We start from the raw sequence: 26,202 nt of genomic DNA, 5'->3' as shown, positions 1-26,202 counted from the left end.
AATTGGATTGCAGTCATAAAAACAGATTACAAAGTGGACACAAATAGGCTTTAAAGTACAGGAAGGACATATTAGTCCTTTGCTTTACATCCCTTCAAGGAAAGACAGGACCTAAATCATCTTTAAATAAGTCTTTCCATAGATTCTCATAAAATAATTTTTAAGTTGTCATATCTTTCCTTATGCCAATCAGAAGTTCATTTCCTTATATTTAAAGAAGAAAAGAACATAAAATTATTTCAAAAAGTCCTTAGCTAAACTTCCAAGACTGAAACAGGAAGAAATTGACAACCTGAGTAGACCAATATCTAGCAACAAGATTGAAGCAGTGATCAAAAACCTCCCAAAAAACAAGAGTCCAGGACCTGACAGATTCCCTGGGGAATTCTACCAAACATTCAAAGAAGAAATAATATCTATTCTCCTGAAGCTGTTTCAAAAAATAGAAACAGAAGGAAAAGTTTCAGATTCCTTTTATGAAGCCAGCATTACCTTGATCCCCAAACCAGGCAAAGACCCCACCCAACAGGAGAATTTCAGACCAATATCCCTGATGAATAGGATGCCAAGATTCTCAACAAGATCCTAGTTAATGCGATCCAACAGTACTTTAAAAATATTATTCACCATGAACCAAGTGGTTCAACATTCACAAATCAATCAATGTGATAGAGCAAATCAATAATGGAAGAGCAACATAGTCCTCTCAATTGATATAGAAAAAGCATTTGACAAAGACAGCATCCTTTCCTGATTGAAACTCTTCAAAATATAGGGATAGAGGGAATATTCTTCAATTTCATAAAATCCATCTATGAAAAACCCACAGTGAATATCATTCTCAAAGGGGAAAAGCTGAGAGCCTTCTCACTAAGACCAGGAACATGACAAGGATGCCCACTCTCACCCCTGTTCAACATAGTACTAGAAGTTCTAGCAATAGCAATCAGACAACAACAACAACAACAACAACAACAACAACAAAGGTATTCAGATTGGCAAAGAAGAAGTCAAAGTCTCTCTCTTCGCAGATGACATGATAGTTTATGTAGAAAACCCAAAAGACTCCAGCCCTAAATTACTAGAACTCATACAGCAATTCAGTAATATGGCAGGATACAAGATCAATGTACAGAAATCAGTTGCTTTCTTATACACTAAAAATGAAACTGTAGAAAAGGCAATTAGAGAACTGATTCCATTTACAAGAGCACCAAAAACCATAAGATACATTGGAATAAACTTAACCAAAGAGGTAAAGGATCTATACTAAAGGAACTACAGAACACTCATGAAAGAAATTGAAGAAGACACAAAAAGATGGAAAAACATTTCATGCTCATGGATTGAAAGAATAAACATTGTTAAGATCTAAATTTGAACTATTTTTAGAGCTTAAAAAGGTAGAAATGGGGAAGGAAAATCAGAAAATATAAACATACATAAATTCTTCCCCAACTATGTCTCACGCCTGTTAGTTTCTCAAACCCTTGCACATGATAGGTGCTTCATATTTAGTTACTGGATAAATGAACAGATAAATGAATGCAATGGGTTTCTCCTTCTCATTGCATGGAATCAATTGATTCCACTTGGTGATTAAATCTCACCCACAAAATTTTATATTCTAAAGACATAAGAGACTCATGAAAAAGACCATTCTATATGGGTAGGTGGCAGTTTTAATAAGCAAAAAACTTAACGAGGCTCATTTGGGGCAGATGCAAGGTGAATAGGTCTTTGCATCTGTTGGTCATATCTTAACAGCTTATATAGATTAACTGGGCTCAGTCACCTATCATCCAGATGTCTTAACACCACATCATACTCTCAAGGCTACATTTTTGAGGCAGCTTCTAAGAGTGGGAAGGCAAGCAGAATGTATATTTCAAGGAAAGAAGAGGAGGTGACTTATTTGTGGAGCATAACAAATAGCATGGAGGACAAGGGGAGATAGAGAGGAGAAGGGAGTTGAGGGAAATTAGAAGGGGAGGTGAACCATGAGAGACTATGGACTCTGACAAACAATCTGAGGGGTTTGAAAGGGTGGGGGGTGGTGGGAGGTTGGGGGAACAAGGTGGTGGGTATTAGAGAGGGCACGGATTGCATGGAGCACTGGGTGTGGTGCAAAAACAATTAATACTGTTATGCTGAAAATAAATTAAAAATCAATTAAAAAAAAAAAAAGAAGAAGAGGAGGTGAGAAGCCTCCAATTGCCAGGGTCCTGGTCAACCGAGGGTCACATCTTCTCAATGACTTTTCCCAACAACACCAGGATAATCCAGAGTACTCTCCCTATCCTCAGGTTCTTAATATAAGCACATCTTCAAAGTTCCTTTGCCATGTAAAATAATGTATTTGTAGCTTTGGGCCATTAAGGTGTAAACATCTTTGGGTCTCCTCTATTCTGTTTCCTCCAGATTTTATAGGAGCTAATTATCCTAGGTCCCAAAGGACAGAGGCTGAATGAATCTGTACATTTACAGAGTGTGCAACCCAAGTGGTATCTTTCTGGCTATTCAAAAACAGTTGTTCTGCAATTCATTATATCATCAGCATTTTTTCTGTCAGTGTCATGAGCTGTGACTCTTAAAATAATCCCCAATTCATGGGGCACCTGTGTGGCTCAGTGGGTTAAGCCGCTGCCTTCGGCTCAGGTCATGATCTCAGGGTCTTGGGATCCAGTCCCGCATAGGGCTCTCTGCTCAGCAGGGAGCCTGCTTCCATCTCTCTCTCTCTCTCTGCCTGCCTCTCTGCCTACTTGTGATCTCTCTCTGTAAAATAAATAAATAAAAAATTAAAAAAAATAATCCCCAATTCTTCACAGCTTCTCCACTGGTGAGACTTTTATGCCATGTCCCATCAGGAGAATTTAAGGCATTCCTATTGTTCTTTCTTTTCAACACCAAACTCTTGAAAAGAGGAATCAGTACTCACCATATCCATTTCCTTAACTCTCATTCCTACTTCTAGCATGAAAAGCTGACACCTCTCTGGGCTTCAGTTTCCTCACCTGGTCCAGATCCCTTAGTATTGAGATGTTCCTCTCCAGTCTTTGTGACTCCAGGCTACTCCTTCTTTTTGATATACGGTGAAGTATGGGCTGGTTGCCCTCAAGTCTCTTAGCTTCTACTCAATTATATTTCTTCCAGGATTTCAAGCAAAGTTGTCAGTCTAATCAGTGTGTTGTGATGAGCTTTAGTTTAGAATTCAGCAGAAACTTCTTTTGGCAAAGTAGAATTCCATTAAGGAACAATTCAAACTGGGAATGAAGGCTGCTCCTCCATCCCTGGGCAGCTTCTTTCCCAAAGCTGGGCTGCATACTGATGCCTTTCAGGCTATAGACTGCCTTGTACTAAGAAAGCAAAAATATCACCATCTCAGAATAAATGAAGATAGAAAAACCCCAGCACAGATGTGCTCAAGGCAGCCTGGCTTCTGAGGGACCTGAGTTACTAACAGCTTTCACTTTCAGTTATGTATTTATTTTTCATATAATCAGTTACTTCATTTGGGCTAAAGAAAAACAATACATCATCTAATCAGGGAAAGAGCAGTTTCCCTTTGAGAAGAGTTCAGTACCTTATTAAATATTTTAAATTACTTTATAAAATATATCAAGTCAAGATTTTCTGTAATTTCATTTATAGCCACCACTGAGGGAGTTCTGACAATGGTTGATTAGGCTCCAAAAGCTTTCCCTGATCATCTTCAGAAGGATCTGATTATCTTTCTGCTTTTGAGGGAAGTGATCTGAGGGAAATGCTCCTGAACTGAAGTGTGAGTGGAAAAGGGTTGCCTCAGATCTTATGTTAACTTGTAGTAAGTGACTAGCTAATACAACTTCATTTCTTTGTTTGTTCAGTGTATTTACTGAGGCCTTACCATGTGCTAAGGTCTGTGCTTGGGCAGTAGGTATAGATATGAATTAGACACAGCTTGGTTTTTATGGGACTTCCAGTCTAGTAGGATAGAGGGGATATGTCAATATCACGTAAACAAATGGCAACAAAATGTCATGGATGCTACCAGAAGCATCTATATAATATACAATGAGGATAAAATAGGGATGGATTCATGATTTTCTTAGGAAATGGGGAAGCTATCTCTCATTTTCCTTGTAAGGTCTTATGCTGAGTAGCAGACATATGAACAAAAATGCATTCTAAAGGACAACTTGCATGATCCACTCATAGATTGAACAACACCCAAGTATTTATGGAGTATTCATCTTAAGCCAAGAAATCCTTGATGGTCAGGGGCGCCTGTGTGACTCAGTTGTTAAGAATCTACCTACGGCTTAGGTCATGACCCAGGGTTCTGGGACCAAGCCCTGCATTGAGCTCCATCCCAGGTTCCTGGAACTGAGCTTGCTTCGGGCTCCCTGCTCAGCAGGAAGCCCGTTTCTCCCTCTCCCACTTCTCTGCTTATGTTCCCTCTCGGACTGTGTTTCCCTCTGTCAAATAAGTAAATAAAAGCTTAAAAAAAAAAAAAAAAGAAATCCTTGGTGGTTAAAAATTTATTTGACTGAATAATCGGATAAAAAGGGAGATTAATTACAGAAGACTCAGAAAAGGAAGAGATTCTTCTTGCCAAAATAATAGAAAATAGTAAAATAAAAAGGTATTGAAAATTTAAAATAAAATTAATAAAAAATTAAGAGAGTCTACTTTAGTATTAAGTGGCAAGGGCTAGAAGTTTTTTAATATTCTGTTCTATATTAGGATCTTTCTGGCAGTGGTAAAAACAGAATGTATGACTTTAAAAATCTAGGCTTTATAAATTCATGGGGAAAAGCTTAACCTCTCAAATGGTTCCTATATTTCTTGAGGAAGAAGAGATATTATTTTTTCTAGTAGTTACTTCAAATCAAAGCAGCACTTGAGATACAATAACGGAAAAAACTAATAACTCAGTGAAAATATGGGCAAAAAATAAGAATAGACAGTTTATAGAGGAAGAAATATGAATGGATTATACAAATATAAAAAATATTCAGCATTACTTATGAAAACATGCAAATCAAAACAAGAAGATACCTATGTCACATTTGGTAATATCCAGTATTTAAGAATGAAGAAACGAGGAGCACCTGGGTGGCTCAGTGGGTTAAGCCTCTGCCTTTGGCTCAGGTTGTGATCCTAGCGTCCTGGGATCAAGCTCCGTATCAGACTTCCTGCTCGGCGGGAAGTCTGCTTCTTCCTCTCCCACTCCCCCTGCTTGTATTCCCTCTCTTGCTGTGTTTCTCTCTGTCAAATAAATAAATAAATAAAATCTTTAAAAAAATAGAATTAAGAAACTATCAATCTCAAATATTTCATTGTTTATGCACCACTGTGGATGAGAGAAAAATGGATGGAACTATTTCAGAGAGCATTTGGATGCTTCCTAACAAAACTAAAATGCACACACATCTTTTGACCTGGTAGTTTGACAATGAGAAATTTATCCTGAGGTAATTGGTCAAAGACATTACATACAAAGATGTTTCTATAGCTTTGCTTCTAATAACAATACCAAAATACATCTATTAACTGGAGCATAGTTAAGTAAATTATGGTTGATTTATACTATAGAATATTATATCAGTATTAAGTAGAACTATGTAAATACATTTATGCTAACATAGAAATATATCTGTTGTTAAAAAGCAGATATAAAGAGCACTGTATATGATGCATGTAAATAGATTTCTTAAATGGGTACACGAGAAACTGCTAACAGTGGTTCTGCAGGGAATGGAATTGGGAAGATTTGGATTAGGAAGGAGATTTTTACTGTATACATTGGAATGTTTCATCTGTTTCCCTATATATTTGTGTTACTTTTTAAAAATTAAAAACAAAACCTAGTTTAGATCATAGAATTGTCTTTCTCTGCTTGACTTACTTTGCTCAGCATAATCCCCTCCAGTTCCATCCATGTCAGTGCAAATGGTGGGTATGCATCCTTTCTGATAGCTGAGTGAAATTCCATTGAATACAGGAGCCACATCTTTATCCATTTGTCTGTTGAAGGGCATCTTGGTTCCTTCCATGGTTTGCCTATTGTGGATATTGCTGCTATGAACATTGGGGTGCATGTAGCCCTTCTTTTCACTACATCAGTATCTTTGGGATGGTTTCACTCATATGTGGAACATAAAGAACAGCATGGAGGACATTAAGAGAAGGAAGGGAAAACTGAAGGGGGGAAATCAGAGGCGGAGATGAACCATGAGAGACTATGGACTCTGGGAAACAAACTGAGGGTTTCAGAGGGGAGGTGAGAGATGGGTTATCCTGATGATGGGCATTAAAGAAGGCATGTATTGCAATGAGCAGTGGGTGTTATATGCAAATAATGAATCATGGAACACTACATCAAAAACAAGTACTGTATGGTGACTAAAATAACATAAAAAAATAAAAAAAATAGTAGACAGAAGAGCTCAGCAATGGGATGTTATTGTCAGAGGAATATTTTTTGTCTTGAAATAGAAATTCTTCAACTTAGTCTTTGTGAGTTCCAACAGTACTTTTAGTTCTTTTCTGGAGTCTCTACTTTCCTGGAGTTCACGGAGCCTCCAGTGAACCAGGTAGAGTTCATTAATGTTTCCTTGACTCTCTGTGTTAGTTTCTGCACATTAGCTAAAACAGCTAACTTTTCCAGTCTTGTTAGGCTGTTTCATTTAGAGGATGAATTTTGTCCATCAGCCTGGCCCAAGTTCCTTGTTGTCAAAAGTGACTGTCTTTGTTTTTAATGGTTCCCAGTAGTTGAGAGTGTGGCAAGACCCTTAGTGTCCCAAAGTCAGGAGGACTGTAGTCAGCATCTAAATGTGGGCTGAGTAGGAGCTGGACTCTCAGGCAACACCTGGGAAAGTATTCAGTTCCAGGAAGAACTTGGGAGATGCTTGCTCTGCACTAAACTTGTATGTATAGCTGTGGAGAGTGCTCCTGTGCCACTTCTCTTGTTGCTATAGTCTTGAATGCAAGCCCCACTGGAGATCAGAGTTACATGATTTAGTGGACCTGCCTGTTCCTTGAATGGCAGTTGTAGAGGGTGGAATCCTAGATGTGTAGACAAGCTCCTTCCAAGAAGATGCTGGTGGTTTGATTTTATTGTTGGAGTGAGTTGGAGAAAGAAAGCAGGGGAGGTACTTACTAGCCTCTCCAGGCCTTGGGGAGGATCACAGTCAGCACGTAGATGTATGCTAATTAGAGATGGAGCCTCAGACATCATCTTGTAAAGTACGCAGTAGCTTGTAAACCATGCAGTCAAACTCCTTCTAGGGAAAGACTGGGAGACTTTTTTTTTCCCCGTTTCTTCTTGCTGAGACCTGAGGTGATAGGCAAGATGAATGCTTGTGCACCTATAAAGACCTGATTCAATTGCTGTAGACCTGTGGGGCTCATGAAGGCAAGCCCCTTGGGCTTTCAGAATTAGGTGAATTGAGGGACTGATTGCTTGGGTGGGCGACTTATAGGGAACTAGTTTTATGGTCCAAATCCTTTGTTCCTCAGGGAGAAACTGGGAGCTGGGCATTCTCTCCTAACTATATGGCAGTGTTCTGGGGTGAGGTTTATGAGGAGAATGACTTTGCCTTTCCTACCCATATTGATGTGGGTGTTTTATCAGTCCACTGATGTGTAGGATTCACTCAGTTTCTGGATTTCTCTCAGAGGGAATTATTTCATGTGTAGCTATACATTCATTGTGTTCATAGGAGGAAGAAATTTCAGAAGCCTCCTATATTACCAACTTGGTCCCTGAATCTCAGTTCATTTGAGTCTTTTTAAGATACCCATGGATTCACTAAATACTTATGATTGATTAAACCATGAACACCTTTGACTCAGATTGCTTTTGCCTTTCATTAATAAATGAGATCCTTGGTCAATCTTCCTGGTACTCAATAGCTCACTCAGGCTGAGGAGAGCAGTATATACAGGTGGCTTAGGGACCTTCATAATGGGAAGAGGGCTTTCCTGATCCTTCAGACATATAACACATGCTCCCAAATCTTTATCTATCTCCTATCTATCTAATCTATCATCTATCTATCTGTCTGTCTATTATCTTTCCACCTACCTACCTAAGTATCATGAGGAAATGTGTTAGGCTCTGAAACAGATGGGTCTGGATGAATCAAATTTCTGAAGTAATTTTTTATTTATTTGATTTGATTATTTGATTTGACTTTTTTGGTTTGATTATTTATTTGTTTGTATTAACTCTAAAAAATATACTTATTGTCCGTTAGAATTGCTACCTATCAAGTACAGGCATGTCTGATTTTAAATGAGATGATGAATATCTGATGTGTAGCACAGTGCAGAGGCACTGAGTAAACTCTAGTGTTTTGGAAGGGAATTTTTAAAAAGACTATTTATTTGAGAGAGAGAGAGAGAGAAGTAGTGGGGAGGGAGAGAGTCTCCAACAGACTGTGCTGAGCACAGACTGATGTGGGGCTCAATCTCACAATCCTGAGATCATGACCTGATCTGAAACCAAGAGTCAGAGGCTTAACTGACTGAGTCATCTAGGTGCCACTTGGAAGGGAATTTTTAAATAGAGATATTAGGAAAACAATGAAATAATTTTTGGAAAATTAGTATTATTAAATGAAAATGTAGAAGTTACATGTACAGATATTCAACAAATTGAAATAGATATATAGTGAGTTATGTTATTAATTTTCAATCTTTCTTCCTTAGACTGAAAACAACCGGAAAGTGTAAAGTTAAAGCAGTAGTTCTGCTCTTATTCTTCCTCTATGCTCTCAGAATCCCTTCAGGCGGTATGCTTTTCGTTCCTAATTATCTTATGCAGAATGCTAATAGCCTGTTTTACTACTGAATAAAAATGACCATTAAGAACCATAGATGTGACCCAGCAATGTTGGATAGCTGAAAAGATGTTCCATTGATTTCAAAATAGAAAATAAAATCACAAAATTGAAATCAATATATATTTAATTAAATGTTTGCAAAATATAACATCTTGTCAGCTAGTCAATAGCAATGCAACACAGGAATCTAAAGTTACATATATATTATCTTCCATGAGGGGTATGGGTACACTTTAATATAGTCTATTTACCATGAGTTGGGGCTTTGGCATATGAAATTGAGGAGGATGTACAAATGGCCACTAAGCACATGAAAAGATAGATGGTCAGCATTATTACCATCAGTGAAGTGCAATTTAAAACCACAAGGAGACATTGTTTCATACCTACTAGGAGGGTTAGAATAAAAAAAAAAAACAACAGATTATAACAAGTGTTAGTGAGGTTTTAAGAAATCAAAAGCCTCCTCATATGCTGCTGGTAGAATTTTAAGATGGAGCATTCACTTTGGAAAGCAGCTTGTCAGTTCTTCAAAAGCCTAAACATAAAGTTACCACATGATCCAGCAATTTCATATGTGAGGTATATACTCAAGAGAAATGAAAAATTGTGTCTACATAAAAAGTTGCATATAAATGTTCATAAAGTCACCTTACATAATAGCCCCAAAGTAGAAACAACCCAAATGTCCACCAATGATGAATGGATAAATAAATGTAGTCTATACACATAATGAAATATTATTTGGTAGGTAAAAATAAATTAAATACTTATGCATGCTACAACATAGTTGTACATGGAAAATAATGTTAAGTGAACAGGGGACCACATACTTTATGATTCTCTTTATATGAAATAGCAAAAATAGGCAAATCTGTAGAGAAAGAAAGTAGATTAGTGGTTGCCTAGGGATGGGGAAGGGGCTTTAGAAGTGACTGTGAAAGGATATGGGTTTGGGGAGGAGTTAAAGTGGCAGAGTAGTAGGGCTTGCTTAGTCCCTTGAACATAGTTAGATAACATTAAATCATTCTGAACACCCAGGAAATCAATCTGAGGACTGAGAGAAAAAACTACACAACTAGAGGGAATAAAGAGGCCAGACTGTGGAAGGAAGGGCATGCTGAGATGTTATTTGGGGGAGAAAAGAATCACTGGTGCTATGGAGGAGAGGGAGCCCTGATCAGGGAGGGGGGCAGAGAGAGAGAGAATGCAAGCACACTCAGTGTGAAGGGCATTGCACAAGAAAAACACTTCCACAAAACCATTTTCCTTACAAGGAAAACAAGAGAGGCTGATTATCACAAGCTTTATAAACAGTAGAGCTCAATGGCTGAAGTTTTAGAAGCTCATGCCATTGCTTGGGTGAAGCTTTACAGGTATAGTGGTGCTCCTGTAGAGAAGGAGGGAAGAGAGCTGGGAGCAGACAGTGTGGTCTGAGGATCCCCTGGGTCACACTGGGAGAGACAGTTCCCCTTCTTGGAGTACATTTGGAAGAGGTAGCTCTGCCTCTCAGGGGACAAAAGAGCCAGTGGACACCACTGAGCTGCCGCATTAATTAACATTGAAGCAGAGGCATCTGCTGAGGGCAGCTAACCTGGACATCTGCTTTTTGCTGCATTTTACTATACACTCCAAGCCCCTGCATGTTTATGAGACTGCCTTTCTGGGACAAACTGGTACCAGCCAGTGTGATGAGACTTTCCCTTCAGAATATCAGCATGTGTCCATGCTACACAAGATCCCTAAAATTTAGAGTTTTGAAACCCAGCTGTTGTGCCTGAGTAAAACACAAGAGTGCTTCACTGCAGGGTGGCAGACAGCTTAGACACAGAGAGATCTGAAGGATGAGATCTGAGGGATGCCTGGGACACAGGAGGGGAGATAGTTTGCTCATCTGTGAGGGCTCCCTGATCAGTGGTGCAAACTTCCAGAAAGTGAGCAATTCCATTTTCCTCCCTGCTTGTAGACATGGACAGACTTCAGTGAGAGCACAGTATCCACAATGGAGGCTTGAGTTGCTTATACAAAGCCCCACCTCCTGTGCTATGCAGGTTTTTTTTTTTTTTTTTTTTTTTTTTACTAAGCAACTGTGCCTGAAAGTCAAAGCAGCAGCAGCGGCAGGAGTGAGTCCCTCCCCCAGAAGATCCCTGCATGCACCAAGTCTACTGACCATACAGTGCTACAAGGATTCAGCTCTAGGGGAAACAGGATCTAGCCTCTTTTATTGAACAGACCAAAACATACCTAGCTAAATTCACTACACACTGCACAAGGTCCAAACATTCCCCTCTGCAGGCAAAGAGAAACTGGATAGGACTGACCGAGGGAAAGAGCAGCCAAAACATAACAGTAGAGTGCACACAGAGTTCACCAGAAACACTTCCTGAAACATCATGCCCTGGACAGTATATGACCTCTTCTTAATATAACATTACTCTCAGGAAGAGAAAATGTAATAGACTTTCCTAAAACACAGAAGACAGAGACCTAGACAGAATGCCAAGATGGGAGATTTACTCTAAAAGAAAGAACAAAAAGAGGTCATGCCCAGGGATAAAATAAAAACAGATATAAGTAATATACCTGAGCTAGAATTTAAAACAACAATCTTAAGGATACCAGCTGGACTTGAAAAAAGCATTGAAGATACCAAGGAGACCCTTACTACAGAGGTAAAAGACCTAAAAACTAGTCAGGCAAAAAAAAAAAAAAAAAAAAGGCTATAAATCTGATGCAGAACTGACTGGAAATAATGAACACAAGGATGAAAGAGGCAAAGGAATGAATAAATGATATAGAAGATAAAATTGTGGAAAATAATGATGCTGAAAAGAAGAGGGAAAGAAAAATATTGGATCAGGAATGCAGACTCAGGGAACTCAGTGACTCTGTTAAGCACAATGACATTTGTATCATAGAAGTCCCAGTAGAAAAAGAGATGGAAAAAGGGACCAAGGTTTATTTCAGCAAATTATACTTGAAAATTTCCCTAATATGGGGAAAGAAACAAATATCCCAATTTAGGAGGCATAGAGAACTCCCATCAAAATTAATAAAAGTAGGTCAACACCAAGACACATTATAGTAAACTGTGCAAAATATAGATATAAGGAAAGACTTCTGAAAGCTGCAGGGGAAAAGAAGTCCTTAACCTGCAAAGGAAGACAAAATTAACAGCAGATCTCTTCACAAATCTTGGCACCCCAGAAGAGAGTGGCATGATATGTTCAACATGTTGAATGGGAGAAATATGCAGCCAAGAATACTTAATCCAGCAAGGCTGTCATTCAGAATAGAAGGAGAGATAAGGACTTTCCAAGACAAACCAAAACTAAAGGAGTTCATGACCACTAAACCAGCCCTGCAAGTAATATTAAAGTGGACCCTTTGAGTGGTAAAGAAAGAACAAAAGCAACAATGACTAGAATGGAACAGAGAAAATCTTCAGAAACAATTTTACAGCTAATACAATGGTACTAAATTCATATCTATCAATAATCACTCTGAATGTAAATGGACTAAATGCTTCTATCAAAAAACATAGGGTATCAGAATGGATAAAAAACTAAGACTAATGCTACATACAGAAGATTCATTTTAGAACTGGAGACATCTGTAGGTTGAAAGTGGGGGAATAAAGAACCATTTATCATGCTCATGGACATCAAAAGAAAGTTGGAATAGCCATACTTATAATCAAACAAACTAGATTTTAAACCAAAGATCATAACAAGAGATGAGGAAGGGCACCATAAATAATAAAGGGGTCTATCCAACAAGAAGATCTAACTATTATAAATATCATTCTTCCAGCTTGGGAACACCTGAATATATAAATCAGTTAATAACAAACATAAAGGATCTAATAGATAGTAATACAAGAATAGTAGGAGATTTTAACACACCACTTACAGCAATGGACAGATCATCTAAGCAGAAAATCAGAAAGGAAACAATGGTTTTGAATGATACACTGGACCAAATGGACCTAAGAGATACATTCAGAACATTTCATCCTAAAGCAGCAGAATATACATTCTTTTTGAGTGCATATGGATCATTCTCCAGAATAGATCAAATAAACGGTCACAAATCAGGACTCAAAAAGTACACAAAGACTGAGATTATACCATGCATATTTTCTGACCACAGTGCTATGAAACTTGAAGTTAATCACAAAAAATTTTGGAAAGACCACAAATATGTGGAGGTTAAAGAACATCCTACTAAAGAATGCATGGGTTAACCAGGAAATTAAAGAAATAAAAAATGTGGAAACGAAAATGAAAATGAAAACATGACAGCATGTCATGTCATGCAGCAAAAGTGGTCATGTGAGGAAAGTATACAGCAATACAGACCTACCTTAAGAAGCAAGATAAGTCTTAAATATACAACCTAAACTTAACACCCAAAGGAGCTAGAAAAGGAACATCAAATAAAGCCTAAAGTCAGCAGAAGAAGAGAAATAATAAAGATTAGGGCAGGAATAAATGGTATAGAAACAAACAAAAACCATTAGAACAGATTAATGAACCTAGAAGCTCATTCTTTGAAAGAATTAATAAAACGATTAAATCTTTATCCATACTTAAAGAAGAGAAAGGGATCAAATAAATAAAATTATGAATGAAAGAGAAGAGTTAACAACCAGCACCACAGAAATACAATTACAAAAGAATATTATGAAAAATCATATGCCAACAAATTAGGCAATCTGGAAGAAATGATTTAATTCCTAGAAATATATAATCTCCTAAAACTGAAACAGGAAGAAATACAAAACTTGAACAGACCAATAACTAGCAAAGAAATTGAATAAGTAATAAAAAATCTTCCAACAAACAAGAGTCCAGGCCCAGATGACTTCCCAGGGGATTTCTAACAAATATTTAAAGACTACTTATTACCTACTCTTCTCGAACTGTTCCAGAAGCTAGAAATAGAAGGAAAGCTTCCAAATTCATTCTATGAGGCCAGCATTACCTTGATTCCAAAGCCAGACAAAGACTCCACTAAAAAGGAGAATTGCAGGTCAATATCCCTGATGAACATGGATGCAAAAATTCTCAACAAGATAACTAACAAATTGTATCCAACAGTACATTAAAAGATTATTCTACACAATCAACTGGATTTATTCCTGGGTTGCAAGCATTGTTCAGTATTTGCAAAGCAATCAGTGTGCTGCACCATATTAATAAAAGAAAGGATAGCAACCATATTATCCACTCAATAGATAGAGAAAAAGCATTTGACAAAGTACAATATCCATTCCTGATAAAAACCTTCAACAAAGTAGGAATAGAAGAAACATACCTCAATATCATAAAGGCCATATACAAAAGACCCACAGCTAATAACATCCTCAGTGATAGGATGAGAGCTTTTCTGTATGGTCAGGAACAAGACAGGGATGTCTTCTCTCACCATTGTTTTTTAACATAATACTGGACATTGTAGCCTCAACTATAGGACAACAAAAAGAAATAAAAGGCATTCAAATCATCAAGGAAGAAGTCAAACTTTCACTATTTGCAGATGATGTGATACTCTATGTAGAAAACCCTAAAGACTCCACCAAAAAATTGCCAGAACTGATACAGGAATTTAGCAGAGTCACAGGAAGTAAAATCGATGTACAAAAACCTATTGCAGTTCTACACATGAGTAATAAAGCTACAGAGAGAGAAATAAAGGAATCAATCCCATTTGTAATTGCACCAAAACTCGTAAGATACCTAAGAATAAGCCTAACCAAAGAGGTAAAAAAACATCTGTACTCTGAAAGGCCCTTCATGATAAAGATACTACCCACCTTTCATCTCTATGTTTTACTGATTTCAGTTTCCTAAATATTTCACATTCTCTTCTACTTCAGGTCTTTGTACATGCTGTTCCCTCTGGAATTTCCAGTCTGGAATTTCCTTATTCATTATTTTTTTTTTTCCCTTAAGAGAATTCTTACTTATCCCTCAGGATCCACCCCATGTTTCATATCCATTGGAAGCTTGTCTGCTTTTCAAGCATAGTTACATGCCCCTGTATGGGTTCCCACACACACTGAATTTGTCTCTATCACAGCACTTATCAAATTGCATTGCATTGTCTGTGTACATCTGTTTCCTTGGTAGACTATGAGTTCTTCGATGAGATAACTCCTGCTTTGTTCAACTCTCTGCTCCCAACACCTTATTTTCTACAAGGCATCCAGGAGGGACCCATGAGGGTGTGCTCAGTGAATGAAGTATAGAAATCTCTCTTGAATGAGGAACTATGCATAGGACATTTCCAAACTTAGCCAAGAAGAGGATTAGCTCTGTGCCTTAAGCTATCATTTGGGTGCAGGACCTCTATGATATGATCCTATCATTTGGGTACAAAACTTATGATAAAAGTAATATTCATATGTCAGGAGGAGGGGATAACAAAAAACAGGAGATTTTCATGTAAAGGAACCAAGAGCTGCATATGGATTGATCTGGTTAAATTACTTCAAAAGGAACAAAACACACACAAATATATCACCAAACTTTTCTTACTTGTAGAGTAACTGGCATGGGGAAAGAAACCAGAAAAGAATATTCATCTTCAGAATTTCATGTGTTCTTAAGGTTAAGGTTGTGTGTGACTTAGAAAGACAAAGTGGTATCATTTTGAACTATTCTCTGATTCATGAAAATAGCTTTGTTGCAGAGAAATACTAAAATAGGATTGTACTAGTGTCTCTAAAAAATTGAAAATGGTATTAAAAAATCATTTGTGTCTGTAAGGATATTGGTAATACCTAACTATAGGAGGCTGCATGAATAATGGAGAGGTTTCCCAGCTCAGCCTCTAACTAGATTTGTAAAGTTAGGCAAGACTCTGAGACTCAATTTCACTATCTATATGTAATAAAGGAGTTGGAGTAGATCTAGAAACATAGAGTAATTGTATCAACTGGCTATTTTATGTGTGTGTGTGTGTGTGTGTGTGTGTGTGTGTGTGTGTGCATATCTGTAATGGAAAATAATAGTCCCTATAAGGCTGAAAGTGTTGTTTCTGTAAAAACAAAATAGAATAATAATTTATTAATTCAAAGCCCAGTTATTTAAATTCCCAATAATATGAGCATGAGGCAGTACTCAGAAGAATATCTACTTATCTTAGTTCCTAAGCATGTAGAGGAATAAAATTAAAAAGAGGCCTCTGGTGTTAGATAGATGTGGTTTGAATCTTGGTTCTCTTATTTACTGTGCCCTTTTGGAAAAATTATTTAAGTTCTTTAAATCTAATTCCTCATCTGGAAATGTGTTCATTGATAGTCTGCCTCTGTAGAGACTCAAAAGAATTAAATGTGGCATAATATTTTTAAATACTTAGCATACACACAAAAATATTTAGCACAACGTTTAGCCTATTGTAAGTGCTTAATAATAGCAACAACAACAACAACAACAACAACAACAACAACTTTGTTCTTACCTATGTAATATATGGTTTTAACTAATCTGTACTGCCAAAATATCAGCCAGGATGGTGTCCTTAGAGGCATCTGAGGAAAGAGCAGTTAGGGAGTGAATATTGATCTTTCCTGATCTTCACTGAGAGTTAGAGTAATTCAAGGTTTTCATTTTTACAGATGAGGAAATTATATCCCAGATTGGTTTTGACATACCCAAAAGTCATAAAGGTAAAATTCCAGCAAAAATGCAATAGAAAAGAAAAGAAAACCATAGAAGGATGTTGTATGAGGCCACAAATGTTATATTTAACGACATCACATAAGAAGCTTTCATATGGCTGAGTTATATACCTAAATAATAGCAGATGTGAGCTTTGGACTTGGGCTGATTTCTATATATGCTCAATCTGGGAATCTTTAGCTCAGGAGCAGCAACTGCCATTAAGTTTCTGGACTGTATTGTTTTTTAAGAAGTGGGATCCTGGGGGCACCTGGATGGCTCAATGGGTTAAGCCTCTGCCTCTGGCTTAGGTCATGATCTCAGGGTTCTTGGCAGAAAGCCTGCTTTCCCCTCTCTCTGCCTGGTTCTCTGCCTACTTGTGATCTTTCTCTCTCTGTCAAATAAATAAAATCTTAAAAAAAAAAAAAAGAAGTGGGATCCTGAAAGATCCCCCTGACCTGATACTTTAGGACTGGAGATACATAAGATAAATTTTCTTAACCTAGATAGGCATCAGAATTGCTTGGAAAATTTTTCAAATATTCAGGTAACTTGGTCTCACTACTAGATCTGGAGCGGGAGGTGTTTTAATATCTATATTTTTGTCTCATATTTAAAATAATTCCAAATAATAACTTCACACACATATAAAATAAAATATAAGTAACAGAAATATTGTACTGATAGAGAATATTTTTAAGATGAGGATTTACACATACAATGTATCCGATTGTTTGTAGTGGATCTCTGAGAGTAGAAGTATCCTAAATCTCTGCTTGTGAAAAATCTCCTCTGGTGATACTGGTGCCCATCAAGATTGAGAACTCTTGACATAGGGAATTAGTTTTTGGATTCAGTGCTCATTTGTAAGTCCATTAATTATTATTAGGTTATTTATAATCACAGTATTGTTGGTATTTAAGGTTTATTTCCCCAGTAGGACAAAGGAGAACTGATTTAAACAAAACACAGAGAATGTATTCTGATGTCTCAAGGGATGCTTATATGGTATGAAATTCCCCATCTCAGGGAATAAAACATCCTTTACGTTGGACAACTGTCAGTGAGTAACTGGCTAGTGAGTAACTGGAGGTGATATGGCATCAAGGAAAGAACACTAAGCTTGGAGTCAGGAGGCCAGGACCCCTGGGATCTGATTCCAACCTCATTGCTTCATGAGATTTGTGAACTTTGCACGTTATTTTGCCTCATGTAATTTGAAGAGGACTTGAATTATATTATTGCTAAGACCCAGTGCCTCTCAAAATTCCTTGGTTTACTTAATAATACATTTGGTAGTTACAGTTAAAAACTAAGTTCTCAATTTTGTCTTTCAGAGTCAAGCTCCAAGAACAAAAGCAGTTGATCAGATTGATCCAGGGTGTGGGAAGGCAGCAAGTCAAAGCTATAACCATGCTAACTATGTGATTCTCAGAAATGACCATGCTTATGGGCATCCAGGGTAAGTAAGACTGGCTATGAATCTATGGTTGATAATTTTTTTGGGAAAAATAAGAGGGTACTAGAAGTAATGGTGAAGTTGAAAAATAGGTGTGATGGGAAATACGGTGGCAAAGAGATGTGTAGTGGAGTACAGGTTTTGGTTCAAAAATGGAATAATAGAATCTGACTTCAGAGGTAGAACAATCTACATGCTAACCAGGAAGGTCTAGTTGGCCACGGTTTTGGGTTCTGTTGTGGAAGTGAGGCAAGGTCACTGGTACTAAAGAAGTCAAGGAACTGTGTGACCATAGTCTACGTAGGTTGTCCATACCCATGTTGGGATCTACCAGAGTTGCAGGTAATGTTGAGTGGAGAGGAAAACTAATCAGATGTCAAAATTCTCAGTAAACATGAGGTTGGAATCAGAAGAGTGGTGGATAGCTAGCACAGCAGTGTTTATGAGGAGGGGAAATGGATGACCTGAGGGGCTTCTGCATAAAGATAGAAGAGGAAATTTCTGGAAGTAACGGTGGAAATAAGAGTGATGCTTATTTTATATTCTCACCTAGTGACAGTGTAGGAGAATGAGTTCTCCTATGTGAGAGCCAATACTATGCTGTGATGCTGTTCTATCTAGAGATTACCACTTCCATGTAGGGAGTCTGCCATGGCAGAAAGAATAGGCACTTAAAACTTTCAAGTAACTTGGTAGCCCTAATGTTAAGACTTTTTTTTCCTATATAATTTCCCTAACATTGACTTTGTTTGGGGCTTAAATATTTTCCCCAGTCCTCAAATTTCTTTTGAAGAGTGGTAGATATGTGGTTCCTCAGTCTTAATAGAAGTTGATTTCTTTGGATGGAAAATCCAGCAAATCATTGCAGTAATGCATATTGATTCCTCCTGCTCCACCAGCTGGATCAATGTGAGGAGTGAATGTTATGATTTTCTATGCTGTCTATAAGCCCAGATTTATTCACAGAGAAGCTAGTGGTAAAGACTCTGAAGTTTTACTTGGAATAATTGTGATATAGTCTGTTGCACCTCTGGAAAACCCAGGGCAGAAATCTAATTATGCCTGTTTGTGACCAAGACCTTGCCAAAGATCAGGAAGTCTGGGATTTTTGATTCTGCTCTGGAATCCAGAAATGGTGGACTTCAGTTCATGCTATAGGATTATAGGATGAACCTGTAGACATCAAGATGACCTTGAACTGCTTATCTGTGAATCTGCAGATCGATACCTATACTTTTTATGAAATGAATATTACCATTTATCTTAGATTGAGATAGAGGTAAATATAAAAAATGCATAGTTTTGTAATAAATAAGGTAGTATAGAAACAAAAATTTCAGAACTTAGTTTAACATCATTATTTTACAACTGAGTAAACAGAATCCAGAGAAGTAAAGAGGCTTTCCCTAAGTTACCATCCAATTAGAGGAGTACTGAGCCTAGCTAGGACCAGTACAGCACTCTTCTTTGGTTGCTTAAAGATGCTCAGTGGATGCATATGTATATAAGTGGAAATAATGTGTAGTTTGAAGACTAAACAGAACTTTGTTCCATGGTGGTATTTGATCTGTTTTGAATTTTAGATGATATTTAAAGAAAAATTTTAAAAATGTTTGAAAGACACTGAGGTTTTCTGGGAAGTCTTCAACCCATTATAGTAAGAAAAGGTGATTCTGAGAGTGGTCTTGGTGTGTGCAGAGAATGGGTTTGGTGTGGGGTCCAGGACAAGTTGGGTGTTGTAAGTCTGGAGGCCCTGACCTGGAGGCAAAACAAATATAGCCATTTAAGGCCCAAGAAATATTGGACGATGACACCTAGATAATGCTAACCTGAGGGAATAGATCAACTATGGTGGCAGAAAGATCTAGGGTTGGGGCATCCAGACAATGTGTCCTGGTCTTCCTTGCCATAATGATGGTATAATGTCACAAAATTTCTAAATGGTCTTTAAAAACTATCAGATAATATTGTCTTTTTTCTGTTTTTGTTTTTCTTTTTTTTTTCTTTAGAGAAAATTTCTGGGCAGATAGGAGTAGAGTGCCTAGAATGAAATTTCTCAGTGTTTTCAAATGGTATCATTAAGATGTTATTTATTTAAGCTGAAGATCCACCAGGAAAGTATTTGTTCAATTTCCCTTTCTTAGGGACAAGGTAATTGTTTATAACTCTATACATTTTAACATTTGTTTCAGGGCCCCAGGGTGGCTCAGTCAGTTACGTGTCTGCCTTCAGCTAGGGTCATGATGTTGGGATCCTGGGATTGAGCACAGCATTGACTCCCTGCTCAGTGAGAAGTCTGCTTCTTCCCTAGCCTCAGCAATCAGACAACAAAAGGAAATTAAAGGCATTCAAATCAGCAAAGAAGAAGTCAAATTATCACTCTTCGCAGATGATATGATACTATATGTGGAAAACCCAAAAGACTCCACTCCAAAACTGCTGAAACTTGTACAGGAATTCAGTAAAGTGTCAGGATATAAAATCAATGCACAGAAATCAGTTGCATTTCTCTACACCAACAACAAGTCAGAAGAAAGAGAAATTAAGGAGTCAATCCCATTTACAATTGCACCCCAAACCATAAGATACCTAGGAATAAACCTAACCAAAGAGGCACAGAATCTATACTCAGAAAACTATAAAGTACTCATGAAAGAAATTGAGGAAGACACAAAGAAATGGAAAAATGTTCCATGCTCCTGGATTGGAAGAATAAATATTGTGAAAATGTCTATGCTACCTAAAGCAATCTACACATTTAATGCAATTCCTATCAAAGTACCATCCATCTTTTTCAAAGAAATGGAACAAATAATTCTAAAATTTATATGGAACCAGAAAAGACCTCGAATAGCCAAAGGGATATTGAAAAAGAAAGCCAAAGTTGGTGGCATCACAATTCTGGACTTCAAGCTCTATTACAAAGCTGTCATCATCAAGACAGCATGGTACTGGCACAAAAACAGACACATAGATCAATGGAACAGAATAGAGAGCCCAGAAATAGACCCTCAACTCTACAGTCAACTAATCTTCGACAAAGCAGGAAAGAATGTCCAATGGAAAAAAGACAGCCTCTTCAATAAATGGTGCTGGGAAAATTGGACAGCCACATGCAGAAAAATGAAATTGGACCATTTCCTTACACCACACATGAAAATAGACTCAAAATGGATGAAGGACCTCAATGTGCAAAAGGAATCCATCGAAATCATTGAGGAGAACACAGGCAGCAACCTCTTCGACCTCAGTCGCAGCAACATCTTCCTAGGAACATCGCCAAAAGCAAGGGAAGCAAGGGCAAAAATGAACTATTGGGATTTTATCAAGATCAAAAGCTTTTGCACAGCAAAGGAAACAGTTAACAAAATCAAAAGACAACTGACAGAATGGGAGAAGATATTTGCAAACGACATATCAGATAAAGGACTAGTGTCCAAAATCTATAAAGAACTTAGCAAACTCAACACCCAAAGAACAAATAATCCAATCAAGAAATGGGCAGAGGACATGAACAGACATTTCTGCAAAGAAGACATCCAGATGGCCAACAGACACATGAAAAACTGCTCCATATAACTCAGCATCAGGGAAATGCAAATCAAAACCACAATGAGATATCACCTCACACCAGTCAGAATGGCTAAAATCAACAAGTCAGGAAATCACAGATGCTGGTGAGGATGTGGAGAAAGGGGAACTCTCCTACACTGTTGGTGGGAATGCAAGCTGGTGCAGCCACTCTGGAAAACAGCATGGAGGTTCCTCAAAATGTTGAAAATAGAACTGCCCTATGACCCAGCAATTGCACTACTGGGTATTTACCCTAAAGATACAAACGTAGTGATCCAAAGGGGCAGGTGCACCCGAATGTTTATAGCAGCAATGTCCACAATATCCAAACTATGGAAAGAACCTAGATGTCCATCAACAGATGAATGGATCAAGAAGATGTGGTATATATCCACAATGGAATACTATGCAGCCATCAAAAGAAATGAAGTCTTGCCATTTGCGACAACGTGGATGGAACTAGAGCGTATCATGCTTAGCGAAATAAGTCAAGCAGAGAAAGACAACTATCATATGATCTCCCTGACATGAGGAAGTGGTGATACAACATGGGGCTTAAGTGGGTAGAAGAAGAATCAATGAAACAAGATGGAATTGGGAGGGAGACAAACCGTAAGTGACTCTTAATCTCAGAAAACAAACTGAGGGTTGCTGGGGGGAGGGGGGTTGGAAGAAGGGGGTGGGATTATGGACATTGGGGAGGGTATGTGTTTTGGTGAGTGCTGTGAAGTGTGTAAACCTGGTGATTCACAGACCTGTACCCCTGGGGATAAAAATATATGTTTATAAAAAATAAAAAATTAAAAAAAAAAAGAAGTCTGCTTCTTCCTCTGCGTCTCTCTCAGCAACCACCCCCACCCCCAACTTAGGCTCTCTATCTTTCTTTTTCCTCTCTCAAATAAATAAATAAATCTTTAAAAAAGGGCTATGTTGTTTCTTAGTGACTTAGTTGGTTGAAATAAAATTCAATTAATCAGGAGAATATTTGGTCTTACACTGTGGAACAAATGGGTCTATTTTGACTAATTTTTTTTCTTGGTGAGTTGACTGATTTTTTGGGCCAAACTGGTTGGCTACTTTGGCACAATTCATTCACAACCCAGGATAGCCTTTACAAAACCATAGTGAATTACAATAAATTATTATTTTATTTGGAATTGTAGGGGAATAGTATATTCTGGTGAACTGAGAGTTATCACTGAGATTATGTATATATAAACTCTTTTAGAAGAAAAATCAGACGTTGAAATTCACCCAACACAAATCCCATGTTAAAAATAGCATAACTTTTATATGTCCAAGTATGGACTCAATCAAGGTTTTTAGAAGCATGCACCTGAAGCTCGCTATGGCTGATGAAGCAGAAAAAGAGTGTGTTGTCAAGGTGTGATAAGTCAGACAGAGAAAGACAAATATTATATGATTTCACTTACATGTAGAATCTATAAGACAAAATCAAAGAACAAACAAACAATAACGGAATCAGACCTATAAATACAGAGAACAAACTGTTGGTTGCCAGAGGGAAAAAAAGAGGGGAATTGGGAAAATGGGTGAAGGGGAGTGGGAGATCCAGGCCTCTAGTTATGGAATGAGTAAATCATGGGAATAAAATGTTCAGAGGGAATATAGTCAATGATATGATAATAGTGTTGCATTGAAACAAATAGTAGATACATTGTAGTGGGCATGGTATGATGTATAGAGTTGTTGACACTATGTTGTACACCTGAAACTAATTTAACATTGTCTATCAACTATTATTAAATTTAAAAAAATGAAAAATGTGTTAAAAGGTTATGAGGAAGCTCATAGAATCATTGGCCTGACTGGAGGATCAGGACTGAAGTTAAATTCTCAGGAACCACGTACATAACCATACCTTAGTAGCACCATGGCACTTTCCTTAGCTCCAATGACAGTTATGCCCTAATAACTTGGCCTTGCAATTGTTCCCAACCCTAAATCTGGACACCTTTTCAGTCACTTACAGAAATAAAATATTGGTTTCTTCCATATTAAACATTTCTTACTAAGTTTCTCATTTTTGAATTTTAGTCTCCTATGAGGTCCAGAGCACATGTCTATGTATTACCTTCTAAGGAGTTTGGGATAGTTTTATCTTGATATGAGTTCTGTCTTAGAAGATTTTCTAAATACAGCAAGGTGTTCAAAATGTGCTGGCTCTCTAGAGAACATTACAAATACCCACTACCCTGTGTGTCTTTGGGAAGATAATATAATTTCATGAAGCATCAGTTTCACTGTCTGTAGAATGGGATTAGTTATTTTTCCTCACACCTTTTTGAAAAGTTGGCATATAAGCAAATGATGTTCAAATAAACATACAGGGCCCCAGAGGCACTTTTTTTTTTTTTAAAATTTCTGGGAATTCATGATTATCCATGACAGGTTAGATTTTTATACTGGGTCCCAAGATTCCTGGAAAGTAGTAATGACATCATTGTGAAAATTTATAAACTTCTTTCTTGCTCTATTTATCATTATGTTTTCTGTTATAAAGGGCAGGCCTGCCAGAACTGAGGATAGGTAGGTCATGGTGAAAGAGGTTGTCTTCCCCAGCTGAGGATTCAGAAGATATGTGTCCTACTTCATGAGTATGGGGAAATGAAAGCTATGGCTCAACACATCACTGAGCTTTATTTCCAATAACTTTTCCCAAACTGATTTAAGAGAATTTTGTCCTCAGCATGGAGAAACATAATTAGTATAAAACGTAACGTTTTATAGCTAGACTGAGCATTTACTAATTTGCTAGAATCTGTGCTAAGTGATTCCCATACACTATCCTATTAAATTCCTATTGTATGTAATCCTATGACATATACATATCATCCTCATCTTATAGATCAGAAAACTGAGTCTCAGAGGGAAAATGTTATTATTCCAAAGCCACGAAGGTGTAAGTGACAGATCTAGGGCTTGAATTGAAGTCTATATGATGCTATAGTTAAGTGTTCTTAACTATTGTTTATGGTGTACTGTGAAGCCCTCAGAATTCTGTTCACACAAAGGGCTTGTAGTCCTGAAGTGTAGAGCATCACTGAAGCCCTCCAAATGGTGTTTGGTTCCAGTAAAATATAACTCCAATCTGTCAAGCATTTCTTGTTTACTTCTAAGGGACCTCTTTACTTCTCATTCGAGCTTTCCTTGTGACTTGGCTCAGACTGAGATGTGTTCCCTTTCCCCAAACTTTTCTCTTTTTTGTTTGTTTGTTTTTGGTTTTTGTTTTCTTTGATCCAGTTTGGTTCTTGTCTTGGATAAAGACTTTTTTTTCTCAGATTTTCTTAATTTCTGACCATGATTATCCTGGGACTCCACTCATGGGTATTCCTCAGGAGTGGTGCCAATATATGATGATTCCTTGGCCCTTAAAAACCGGGCAAGTGAATGAAGAACTTTCTCTAGTCATGGAGAAACACTGTCTTCTTCATCAGTTTCAATGACACCATCTTATCCCCTTTCTTCACCTTGAGTTCTGCAATTCCCAAGGCATAATCAATACCCTTTGATTCTATTATTTTTTTCTCGCCTTTGGAAAGGAAAATCTTAACCATTCAAAGGACTTAATGAGCCCTTACACTGAGGACTTCCAAATCAAGACTTTGGCTTCAACCTCTTTCTCAACCTTTATTTATATGTTTCGAATTACTAGTAGATAATCTGTCTTCAACAATAACTCCCAGCATGACTAAATAAAACTCCTCATCTTTTCTTTCTTTTCTGCCTCATTTCTCCTTTTAACTTTATTTCCAACTACTTTTGCCCAATATTAGAACCACTACTGTACATACTCGTATCCTAGGAACATATATTTTGAACATGGATAGCTCAGTATTTTTCATAGAGGATCATCAATTCTTATATAATAAGATCATTTCTCAGAGCTTCAGTAAACAAGGCAGTTCACAGTGAAAAGTAGAGTTTATCTGAAAACATATAAGCATTAAGGGAAAAAGAGGGGAAAACCAAGAAACAGACTCCTTAAAAAAAGATTTATGTATTTATTTGAGGCAGAGAGAGAGGATGAGAGCAGGGAAGAGGGAGAGAGAAACCTGAGCAGACTCTGGGCTAAACATAGAGCCTAACATGAAGATTAATCTCACACTCTGAAATCACCACCTGAGCTGAAACCAAGAGTTGGCCGCTTAACTGACTGAGAGACCAAGATGGCCCAAGAAATAGACTCTTAACTATAGAGAACAAACTGATGGTAATCAGAGGGGAAGGTCAGTGGGTGGGTGGATTAAATAGGTGATGGGGATTAAGGACCACATTTGTGATGAGAACCAGATGTTGTATGTAAGTGTTGCATCACTAAATTGTACACCTGAAACTAGTATTACACTGTATGTTAACTAACTGGAATTTAAATAAAAACTCAGAAGAAAAAATATTGGAGTAATATTTTAGACCCTGAGAGGTAGATGAAATCAGAAGGGCCAAACCAAAGAAATACACTAGAGTGGAAAGGCCAGGTAAATGGAAACTTAGAACATTATTTTTCTTTTTTAAATGTGCTGCTGATATGAACTCCCTGAATTGACCTCTGGCCAGTGGATTTAGTTCAACTTTATTATTCCATGTGATCAAATAAGGAACCTCTCCTGTCTCCCTGATTCTAATTCTTTCATTCTAAAACATCTTTCAT

The sequence above is a fragment of the Mustela lutreola genome, chromosome 7, assembly GCF_030435805.1.
Source record: "Mustela lutreola isolate mMusLut2 chromosome 7, mMusLut2.pri, whole genome shotgun sequence".
Classification (NCBI taxonomy): domain Eukaryota; kingdom Metazoa; phylum Chordata; class Mammalia; order Carnivora; family Mustelidae; genus Mustela; species Mustela lutreola.
The sequence above is the reverse complement of the archived record's forward strand: the minus strand, read 5'-3'. Positions refer to the sequence as shown.